This window comes from Nerophis ophidion, linkage group LG24, assembly GCF_033978795.1.
Source record: "Nerophis ophidion isolate RoL-2023_Sa linkage group LG24, RoL_Noph_v1.0, whole genome shotgun sequence".
Taxonomy (NCBI): Eukaryota; Metazoa; Chordata; class Actinopteri; order Syngnathiformes; family Syngnathidae; genus Nerophis; species Nerophis ophidion.
The window spans coordinates 8976148-8987547 of NC_084634.1; the positions used below are offsets into that span (position 1 = coordinate 8976148).

At 36.6% G+C, this 11400-nt stretch overlaps 1 protein-coding gene across 2 annotated transcripts in view; it reads left to right on the forward strand.

The window, feature by feature from the left end:
* Positions 1–9116, forward strand: part of LOC133541952 (transcription factor IIIB 90 kDa subunit-like) — a 277169-nt gene extending 268053 nt beyond the window's left edge. For both annotated transcript variants that reach the window (XM_061885688.1, XM_061885689.1), the window contains exons 18-19: positions 5830–5983; positions 8497–9116. The gene's annotated coding sequence lies outside the window, so the exon portion shown is untranslated. The remainder of the gene's footprint in view (positions 1–5829; positions 5984–8496) is intronic.
* The last annotated feature ends 2284 nt before the right edge of the window (positions 9117–11400 follow it).

Here is an 11400-nt window from a genome sequence, read left to right on the forward strand (position 1 = left end):
TCGATCCCTTTGAGGGCACTGCATCAAAAACCGACATCAATCTCTAAAGGATATCACCACATGGGCTCAAGAACACTTCAGAAAACCACTGTCACTAAATACAGTTTGTCGCTACATCTGTAAGTGCAAGTTAAAGCTCTACTACTTAAAGCGAAAGCCATTTATCAACAACATCCAGAAACGTCGCTGGCTTTTCCAGGCCCGAGATCATCCAAGATAGGCTGATGCAAAGTGGAAAAGTGTTCTGTGGTCTGACGAGTCCACATTTCAAATTGTTTTTGGAAATATTCAACATCGTGTCATCCGGACCAAAGGGGAACATAGATAGAAAATAGATAAATATGTTCTCAGGGCCCTATTGAAATTGTGTAATTTCTTCTATACATTTGGACACATTTTTGAGGCCCATTAAAATGCACGAAAAGTCCCCGTATTTTGCAGGCCCGTCAGGTATGGCGAAAAATGTTATGTTTTGGGGGTTCTGAATAAGCCATTTTTCAAAATTCGCTCTCTAGCGCCACCTTTTAAAATGAGGGGGGAAAAATGAGCCCCTTCCCCCAGTTTCGTGTAGCACAATTAACATCATGACAGGACGCACTAATTGAAAGTCTCAGGAACACATACCTGAAAACGAAAAGGAAGTCGATCATTTTGGTTTTCAACTTCCATTTTTCTGCGAAAAAAAAGGGTGTTGTGGTTTTAAGAAACTTTGACCAAATGAATCGTGGTTAAAATGACGGACACTACACACACACAGTTGGTGGTGACAAATTGCTAACACATTTTGCCCTAAAAGGGTTTATTATTGGCAATGTTTATTACTGGCAGTGTTTATTACTAAGATTGTTTGTTACTAACAGTGTTTTTTTACCCGCAGTATTTATTACTAAAAGTGTTTAATTTTGACAATGTTTATTACTAACAGTCTTTATTACCGGCAATGTTTATTACTAAAAGTGTTTGATACTAACAGTCTTTATTACTAACAGTGTTTAATGCTAACAGTGTTTATTTCTAAAAAGTATTTAATTTTAACAATGTTTATTACTAACAGTCTTTATTACTAACATTGTTTAATACTAACTGTTTATTACTAACAGAGTTTATTACTAACAGTGTTTACTACCGGCAATGTTTATTACTAAAAGTGTTTAATTTTGACAGTGTTTAATACTAACAGAGTTTAATACTAAAAGTTTTTGATTTTGACAATGTTTATTACTAACAGTGTTTAATACTAATTGTTTATTACTAAGTGTTTGATACTAACAGTGTTTATTACTAAAAGTATTTAATTTTGACAATGTTTATTACTAACAGTGTTAAACGCTAACAGTGTTTATTACTAAAATTATTTAATTTTGACAATGTTTATTACTAACAGTGTTTAATACTATTTGTTTATTACTAACAGTGTTCAATACTAATAGTGTATATTACTAAAAGTATTTAATTTTGACTGTTTAATACTAACAGTATTTAATACTAACAGTGTTTATTACTAAAAGTGTTTAGTACTAACAGTGTTTATTACTAAAAGTGTTTAATACTAACAGTATTTAATTCTAACAGGGTTTAATACTAACAGTGTTTATTACTAAAAGTATTCCATTTTGACTATGTTAATTACTAACAGTGTTTAATACTAACAGTGTTTAATATTAGGTGTTTATTACTAAAAGTATAAATTTTGACAATGTTTATTACTAACAGTGTTTAATTTTGACAATGTTTATTACTAAGAGTGTTTAATTTTGACGGTTTATTACTAACAGTGTTTATTACCGGCAGTGTTTAATTTTGACAATGTTTATTACTCCATCCATCCATTTTCTACCGCTTATTCCCTTTCGGGGTCGCGGGGGGCGCTGGCGCCTATCTCAGCTACAATCGGGCGGAAGGCAGGGTACACCCTGCACAAGTCGCCACCTCATCGCAGGGCCAACACAGATAGACAGACAACATTCACACTCACATTCACACACTAGGGCCCATTAACAGTGTTTAATTTTGACAGTTTATTACTAACAGTGTTTATTACCGGCAGTGTTTAATTTTGACAATGTTTATTACTAACAGTGTTTAATTTTGACAATGTTTATTACCAACAGTGTTTAATTTTGACAATGTTTATTACTAACAGTGTTTAATTTTGACAGTGTTTATTACTAACAGTGTTTAATTTTGACAATGTTTATTACTCACAGTGTTTAATTTTGACAGTGTTTATTACTAACAGTGTTTATTACCGGCAGTGTTTAATTTTGACAAGGTTTATTACTAACAGTGTTTAATTTTGACAGTGTTTATTACTAACAGTGTTTAATTTTGACAATGTTTATTACTAACAGTGTTTAATTTTGACAATGTTTATTACTCACAGTGTTTAATTTTGACAATGTTTATTACTAACAGTGTTTAATTTTGACAGTTTATTACTAACAGTGTTTATTACCGGCAGTGTTTAATTTTGACAATGTTTATTACTAACAGTGTTTAATTTTGACAATGTTTATCACTAACAGTGTTTAATTTTGACAGTGTTTATTACTAACAGTGTTTATTACCGGCAGTGTTTAATTTTGACAGTGTTTATTACTAACAGTGTTTAATTTTGACAATGTTTATTACTAACAGTGTTTAATTTTGACAGTGTTTATTACTAAGAGTGTTTAATTTTGACAATGTTTTTTACTCACAGTGTTTAATTTTGACAATGTTTATCACCAACAGTGTTTAATTTTGACAGTGTTTATTACTAACAGTGTTTATTACCGGCAGTGTTTGATTTGACAATGTTTATTACTAACAGTGTTTAATTTTGACAATGTTTATTACTAACAGTGTTTAATTTTGACAGTGTTTATTACTAACAGTGTTTATTACCGGCAGTGTTTAATTTTGACAGTGTTTATTACTAAGAGTGTTTAATTTTGACAATGTTTATTACTAACAGTGTTTAATTTTGACAGTGTTTATTACTAACAGTGTTTATTACCGGCAGTGTTTAATTTTGACAGTGTTTATTACTAAGAGTGTTTAATTTTGACAATGTTTATTACTAACAGTGTTTAATTTTGACAATGTTTATTACCAACAGTGTTTAATTTTGACAATGTTTATTACTAACAGTGTTTAATTTTGACAGTGTTTATTACTAACAGTGTTTAATTTTGACAATGTTTATTACTCACAGTGTTTAATTTTGACAGTGTTTATTACTAACAGTGTTTATTACCGGCAGTGTTTGATTTTGACAATGTTTATTACTAACAGTGTTTAATTTTGACAGTGTTTATTACTAACAGTGTTTAATTTTGACAATGTTTATTACTCACAGTGTTTAATTTTGACAATGTTTATTACTCACAGTGTTTAATTTTGACAATGTTTATTACTAACAGTGTTTAATTTTGACAGTTTATTACTAACAGTGTTTATTACCGGCAGTGTTTAATTTTGACAATGTTTATTACTAACAGTGTTTAATTTTGACAATGTTTATCACTAACAGTGTTTAATTTTGACAGTGTTTATTACTAACAGTGTTTATTACCGGCAGTGTTTAATTTTGACAATGTTTATTACTAACAGTGTTTAATTTTGACAATGTTTATTACTAACAGTGTTTAATTTTGACAGTGTTTATTACTAAGAGTGTTTAATTTTGACAATGTTTTTTACTCACAGTGTTTAATTTTGACAATGTTTATCACCAACAGTGTTTAATTTTGACAGTGTTTATTACTAACAGTGTTTATTACCGGCAGTGTTTGATTTGACAATGTTTATTACTAAAAGTGTTTAATTTTGACAATGTTTATTACTAACAGTGTTTAATTTTGACAGTGTTTATTACTAACAGTGTTTAATTTTGACAGTGTTTATTACTAACAGTGTTTATTACCGGCAGTGTTTAATTCTGACAGTGTTTATTACTAAGAGTGTTTAATTTTGACAATGTTTATTTCTAACAGTGTTTAATTTTGACAGTGTTTATTACTAACAGTGTTTAATTTTGACAATGTTTATTACCAACAGTGTTTAATTTTGACAATGTTTATTACTAACAGTGTTTAATTTTGACAGTGTTTATTACTAACAGTGTTTAATTTTGACAATGTTTATTACTCACAGTGTTTAATTTTGACAGTGTTTATTACTAACAGTGTTTATTACCGGCAGTGTTTAATTTTGACAAGGTTTATTACTAACAGTGTTTAATTTTGACAATGTTTATTACTGACAGTGTTTAATTTTGACAGTGTTTATTAGTAAACAGTGTTTATTACCGGCAGTGTTTAATTTTGACAATGTTTATTACTAACAGTGTTTAATTTTGACAATGTTTATTACTAACAGTGTTTAATTTTGACAATGTTTATTACTGACAGTGTTTAATTTTGACTGTTTATTACTAACAGTGTTTAATTTTGACAATGTTTATTACTGACAGTGTTTAATTTTGACAGTGTTTATTAGTAAACAGTGTTTATTACCGGCAGTGTTTAATTTTGACAATGTTTATTACTAACAGTGTTTAATTTTGACAATGTTTATTACTAACAGTGTTTAATTTTGACAATGTTTATTACTAACAGTGTTTAATTTTGACAATGTTTATTACTAACAGTGTTTATTACTAACAGTGTTTATTACCGGCAGTGTTTAATTTGACAGTGTTTATTACTAACAGTGTTTAATTTTGACAGTGTTTATTACTAACAATGTTTAATTTAGAAAATGTTTATTACTAACAGTGTTTAATACTAACAATGTTTAATTTAGAAAATGTTTATTACTAACAGTGTTTAATACTAACAATGTTTAATTTTGACAGTGTTTATTACTAACAGTGTTTAATTTTGACAATGTTTATTACTCACAGTGTTTAATTTTGACAGTGTTTATTACTAACAGTGTTTATTACCGGCAGTGTTTAATTTTGACAAGGTTTATTACTAACAGTGTTTAATTTTGACAATGTTTATTACTGACAGTGTTTAATTTTGACAGTGTTTATTAGTAAACAGTGTTTATTACCGGCAGTGTTTAATTTTGACAATGTTTATTACTAACAGTGTTTAATTTTGACAATGTTTATTACTAACAGTGTTTAATTTTGACAATGTTTATTACTCACATTGTTTAATTTTGACAATGTTTATTACTAACAGTGTTTAATTTTGACAATGTTTATTACTAACAGTGTTTATTACTAACAGTGTTTATTACCGGCAGTGTTTAATTTGACAGTGTTTATTACTAACAGTGTTTAATTTTGACAGTGTTTATTACTAACAATGTTTAATTTAGAAAATGTTTATTACTAACAGTGTTTAATACTAACAATGTTTAATTTAGAAAATGTTTATTACTAACAGTGTTTAATTTTGACAATGTTTATTACTCACAGTGTTTAATTTTGACAATGTTTATTACTAACAGTGTTTAATTTTGACAATGTTTATTACTAACAGTGTTTATTACTAACAGTGTTTATTACCGGCAGTGTTTAATTTGACAGTGTTTATTACTAACAGTGTTTAATTTTGACAGTGTTTATTACTAACAATGTTTAATTTAGAAAATGTTTATTACTAACAGTGTTTAATACTAACAATGTTTAATTTAGAAAATGTTTATTACTAACAGTGTTTAATACTAACAATGTTTAATTTTGACAGTGTTTATTACTAACAGTGTTTATTACCGTCAGTGTTTATTATTAACAGTGAAGCGACACAACGCAAATATCAGCTCTCATTGAAGGACGCGGCGAGAAAAAATATTAAAACTATCTCTTGCAATATTCCCCGTTTCTTTCAGCCCTCTGGCCCCGCCCCCCTGCCAGCCGCCCCCGCTCCGTCCTCTGTGCTGGTCGAGAGTGGCCCGGTGGTCTACGAGGAGGGCGCCGCGCAGGACGAGGACGAGGACGAGGAGGAGACCTGCGTCAGCGCCATGGAACTGATGGGCGGTCAAGGTGAGTGGAAGGTCACGGCCATGCAAATGCGGCGGGCAGCGAGTCACGCGCTCGTTAGGACTGCCTTTTAATGAGCTAACCTCTCGGGCAAGGGCGAGTTAAAGTTCTCTGACTTTGCCGCCATAAAACTGGTTAATTAAATCCTGCAGGAAAAGTCTTTTTGGCGTCGTCGGGAAGATTGATTGATGATCAGTAATATTTACGTCTACTTTATTTTTTAATCGACATTAACCCCGATCAACCCGTAACTCGCCATGGATTTAATCCCCAACCTTATTTCCACCAGGGACCGGATTAATGTATGCGTTATTTTCACATACCGGCTTTTCACGTGTGGGAGACAAAAACAGCAAAACTTTTTTTTGGTTTCTTTGCAAAAAGATGGTTGCCGGCACGTTGCTGGCATATAAAATATACCAGTGTCTCTTAACAATAGGGCGAGCGCCCCCTAAAATGTAATATGTGTGTTTTTTCAGCTGCGGTACTCAGTTGTAATACACTTTTCCACCACTGGTGGCAGTAATGACAATATCAAACAACCGGAGTGAAATTCATCGCAAATTTTCTTAAGCGCAAAAAATATGACTGCGGTGGTATTTTCATTTGCACTTTAATTTTATTGACAGTTTTAGATAAAAAAACATGTATCCATCCATCCATTTTCTACCGTTTGTCCCTTAATTTATTTATCCAAGCAGAACATAATGTACAGTGGGGTAAAAAAGTATTTAGTGCAAGTTCTCCCACTTAAAACGATGACGGAGGTCTGTCATTTTCATCATAGCTACACTTCAACTGTGAGAGACAGAATTTGAAAAAAAATCCTGGAACTCACATCGTAGGAATTGTAAAGAATTTATTTGTAAATTATGGTGGAAAATAAGTATTTGGTCAACCATTTAAAGCTCTCACTGGCTCAAAATCTCACGATACATGGCCCCATTCATTCTTTCCTTAACACGGATCAATCGTCCTGTCCCCTTAGCAGAAAAACAGCCCCAAAGCATGATGTTTCCACCCCCATGCTTCACAGTAGGTATGGTGTTCTTGGGATGCAACTCAGTATTCTTCGTCCTCCAAACACAACGAGTTGAGTTTATACCAAAAAGTTCTCTTTTGGTTTCATCTGACCACATGACATTCTCCCAATCCTCTGCTGTATCATCCATGTATCCATTTTAGTGTAATAATGTGTAACAATACCCGCAGCTAAAAGCAACTGCGTGAGAACGTATACTCCAATATCACAATATACTGTATTTCCTTGAATAGCCTCCCAGGCGCAAATTGATTTAAAACCTCTTCTCACTTCTGCGCTTATTGAAGGCATGCGGTAAAAGTAAGCAGGCGCTAATAGTTTTAAAACCTCTTCTCACCCCTGCGCTTACCAATGGCATGCAGTAAAAAATTTAGTTTGATAAAAAAAAAAGAAAAATTATTCTGCGGCCGCAGACCGGTGGTTGGGGACCACTCCTCTACAACGTGTCATCGTGCCCACCTTTACACCATTTCGCTGCTTCTCATACGAGATTGCAATGCATACTTGGTCAACAGCCATACCTTTTACACTGTAGGTTGTGATACAAACAACTTTAACACCCTTACTAATATGCGCCACACTCTGTGAACCCACACCAAACAAGAATCCATCCCATCCATTTTCTACCGCTTATTCCCTTTCTGGGTCGCGGGGGGCGCTGGCGCCTATCTCAGCTACAATCGGGCGGAAGGCGGGGTACACCCTGGACAAGTCGCCACCTCATCGCAGGGCCAACACAGATAGACAGACAACATTCACACTCACATTCACACACTAGGGACCATTTAGTGTCGCCAATCAACCTATCCCCAGGTGCATGTCTTTGGAAGTGGGAGGAAGCCGGAGTACCCGGAGGGAACCCACGCATTCACGGGGAGAACATGCAAACTCCACACAGAAAGATCCCGAGCCTGGATTTGAACCCAGGACTGCAGGACCTTCGTATTGTGAGGCAGAAACCCCTCTGCCACCGTGAAGCCCCCAAACAAGAATAACAAACACAAGTCTGGAGAACATCGGCTCTGTAACCCATTATAAACGCAACATAAAAATTACCCAGAATGCCATGCATCCATGACTCTTGGCTATATTATACACGCCCACCTCAACGGACGCACGGAGAGGGGGGGCGGCGTTTGGTGCTAGCGGGGTGTATAATATAGCCAAGAGTCATGGAAGCATGGCATTCTGGGTAATTCTTATGTTGCGTTTATAATGTGTTACAGAGCCGATGTTCTCCCGAAATGCGTTTGTTATTCTTGTTTGGTGTGGGTTCACAGAGTGTGGCGCATATTAGTAAGAGTGTTAAACTTGTTCTATATCAGTGTGATATACAACACAATTGCATTTCTACTTCCTGTCTGCAGGTGCAATCCCAATCGATGGAATTGAAGTAGAACTCTGAAGACGTTCTCAATTTGCTCGTGAAGCTCGTCGGACTTTGACGGGAAGGTTTTTTTTTTTCTTCCCGCAGGTTACGGCTGCGACGATTACGACGACGCCTTCTAGCCGCCGCCCACCCCTGTCCCGGCGGGGTCCACTTTTGCACATTTTCCACGTTTACACGCTGCGACAACCACCACGGCGGACGGCGGAGACACGAGACGGGTCTCGAGCATGGTCGCGGTAACGAGGGGGTTCCGTTGGCGGCGTCAGAACGACACAGGAGCTTTTAATTAGCGTTAAAATAGGATCTGACCTGCGCTCGACCCCCCTTGACGTGCTCGCCATACCACAGACGGGAGGCTTCACCTTGTCAATAAACAACTCGCTTCCAGTGCTTAATAACGTGGTCGAGCGGCCGTCTTTAACTCTTCACCTGCCTGACGTTCTCCAACAAACGCTGGCGGAAAGTTCCGTTCTCCTAACAGAACACGAGCACTTAGCTTGATTAAATGGAACCCAAGATTTATACAGAAGAAATTATTTATTTAGATTTGTTAGCATCTTAATGAGAGTTTGATATATGAAAATCGCTCTCTTCGATTTTTTTTTTTTTTTTGAAGTATGTATATATATTTAGACTTTTATCATTTTTGTTGGACACTGGGGGTGACAGAAAGTGCTGTGTCAGTAAATATTTGACTGAAAGAAGTCGTCTTTTTCCGTCTTTCTTTCGTAGCTCGAGCATAAAAGACACAATACTCGTGTAACAACAGGGTTATTAGCATTGTTACTTTTACATCCACACTACTACTTGGAGGGAATAATGAACAGCAAGTCGATCAACGCAACAGTCCGACAACACCCTGACTTAGAGCTAGACTTAGACAAACTTTCATCAATCAATCAATCAATGTTTATTTATATAGCCCCAAATCACAAATGTCTCAAAGGACTGCACAAATCATTACGACTACAACATCCTCGGAAGAACCCACAAAAGGGCAAGGAAAACTCACACCCAGTGGGCAGGGAGAATTCACATCCAGTGGGACGCCAGTGACAATGCTGACTATGAGAAACCTTGGAGAGGACCTCAGATGTGGGCAACCCCCCCCCCTCTAGGGGACCGAAAGCAATGGATGTTGAGCGGGTCTAACATGATACTGTGAAAGTTCAATCCATAGTGGCTCCAAGACAGCAGTGAGAGTCCCGTCCACAGGAAACCATCTCAAGCGGATCAGCAGCGTAGAGATGTCCCCAACCGATACAGGCGAGCGGTCCATCCTGGGTCCCGACGAGCGGTCCATCCTGGGTCTCGACTCTGGACAGTCAGTAATTCATCCATGGTCATCGGACCGGACCCCCTCCACAAGGGAGGGGGGGACATAGGAGAAAGAAAAGAAGCGGCAGATCAACTGGTCTAAAAAGGAGGTCTTTTTAAAGGCTAGAGTATACAGATGAGTTTTAAGGTGAGACTTAAATGCTTCTACTGAGGTAGCATCTAGAGCTGTTACCGGGAGGGCATTCCAGAGTACTGGAGCCCGAATGGAAAACGCTCTATAGCCCGCAGACTTTTTTTGAGCTCTAGGAATCACTAATAAGCCGGAGTCTTTTGAACGCAGATTTCTTGCCGGGACATATGGTACAATACAATCGGCAAGATAGGCTGGAGCTAGAGCGTGTAGTATTTTATACGTAAGTAGTAAAACCTTAAAGTCACATCTTAAGTGCACAGGAAGCCAGTGCAGGTGAGCCAGTACAGGCGTAATGTGATCAAACTTTCTTGTTCTTGTCAAAAGTCTAGCAGCCGCATTTTGTACCTTTAATGATCCACAAGGGAAATTTATGTATTTATTTATTTCGATGACCATGGATGAAGTACTGGCTGTCCAGAGTCGGGACCCAGGATGGACCGCTCGCCTGTATCGGTTGGGGACATCTCTACGCTGCTGATCCGCTTGAGATGGTTTCCTGTGGACGGGACTCTCGCTGCTGTCTTGGATCCGCTTTGAACTGAACTCTCGCGGCTGTGTTGGAGCCACTATGGATTGAACTTTCACAGTATCATGTTAGACCCGCTCGACATACATTGCTTTCGGTCCCCTAGAGAGGGGGGGTTGCCCACATCTGAGGTCCTCTCCAAGGTTTCTCATAGTCAGCATTGTCACTGGCGTCCCACTGGATGTGAATTCTCTCTGCCCACTGGGTGTGAGTTTTCCTTGCCCTTTTGTGGGTTCTTCCGAGGATGTTGTAGTCGTAATGATTTGTGCAGTCCTTTGAGACATTTGTGATTTGGGGCTATATAAATAAACATTGATATTTATTTTAGACTTACACAAACTTTAATGATTAAAAAAAAAAAAAATTGACATTTTGATATGACAGCCATCAACGCACATTCAGTCTCTTTATGAACCGGAGGTAACATAATCCAGGGAAAATATTCAACAGAGCTCTCGATGCTGCTAAGCTAACAAAGATAGCTGCGCTAAAATACTGCTACTTCTAAGCGCGTGACAGGCACCGTCTTTTCAATCGCCCACTTATGCGCCCTGCTCTCATGAAACGTCTCTTTACTGCATATGCCAGATATTAATTTTTATTTTCTTATTAACTAATTAATAACTTTCCATAGTAATTAATGACATTTATTGAGGAGTAATTCCATTAGTAGTTCAATTACATTTTTGGTAAAGTAACAATTATACCTTTTTACTTTTCAATAGTCATTTTCACCTCCCAGGGGGTGATCAGGGGGATGGGTCAAATGCAGAGGACAAATTTCACCACACCTAGTGTGTGTGTGTGTGTGTGTGTGTGTGTGTGTGTGTGTGTGTGTGTGTGTGTGTGTGTTTGTGTGTGTGTGTGTGTGTGTGTGTGTGTGTGTGTGTGTGTGTGTGTGTGTGTGTGTGTGTGTGTGTGTGTGTGTGTGTGTGTGTGTGTGTGTGTGTGTGTGACAATCATTGGAACTTTAACTAGTGTGTTGCACAAG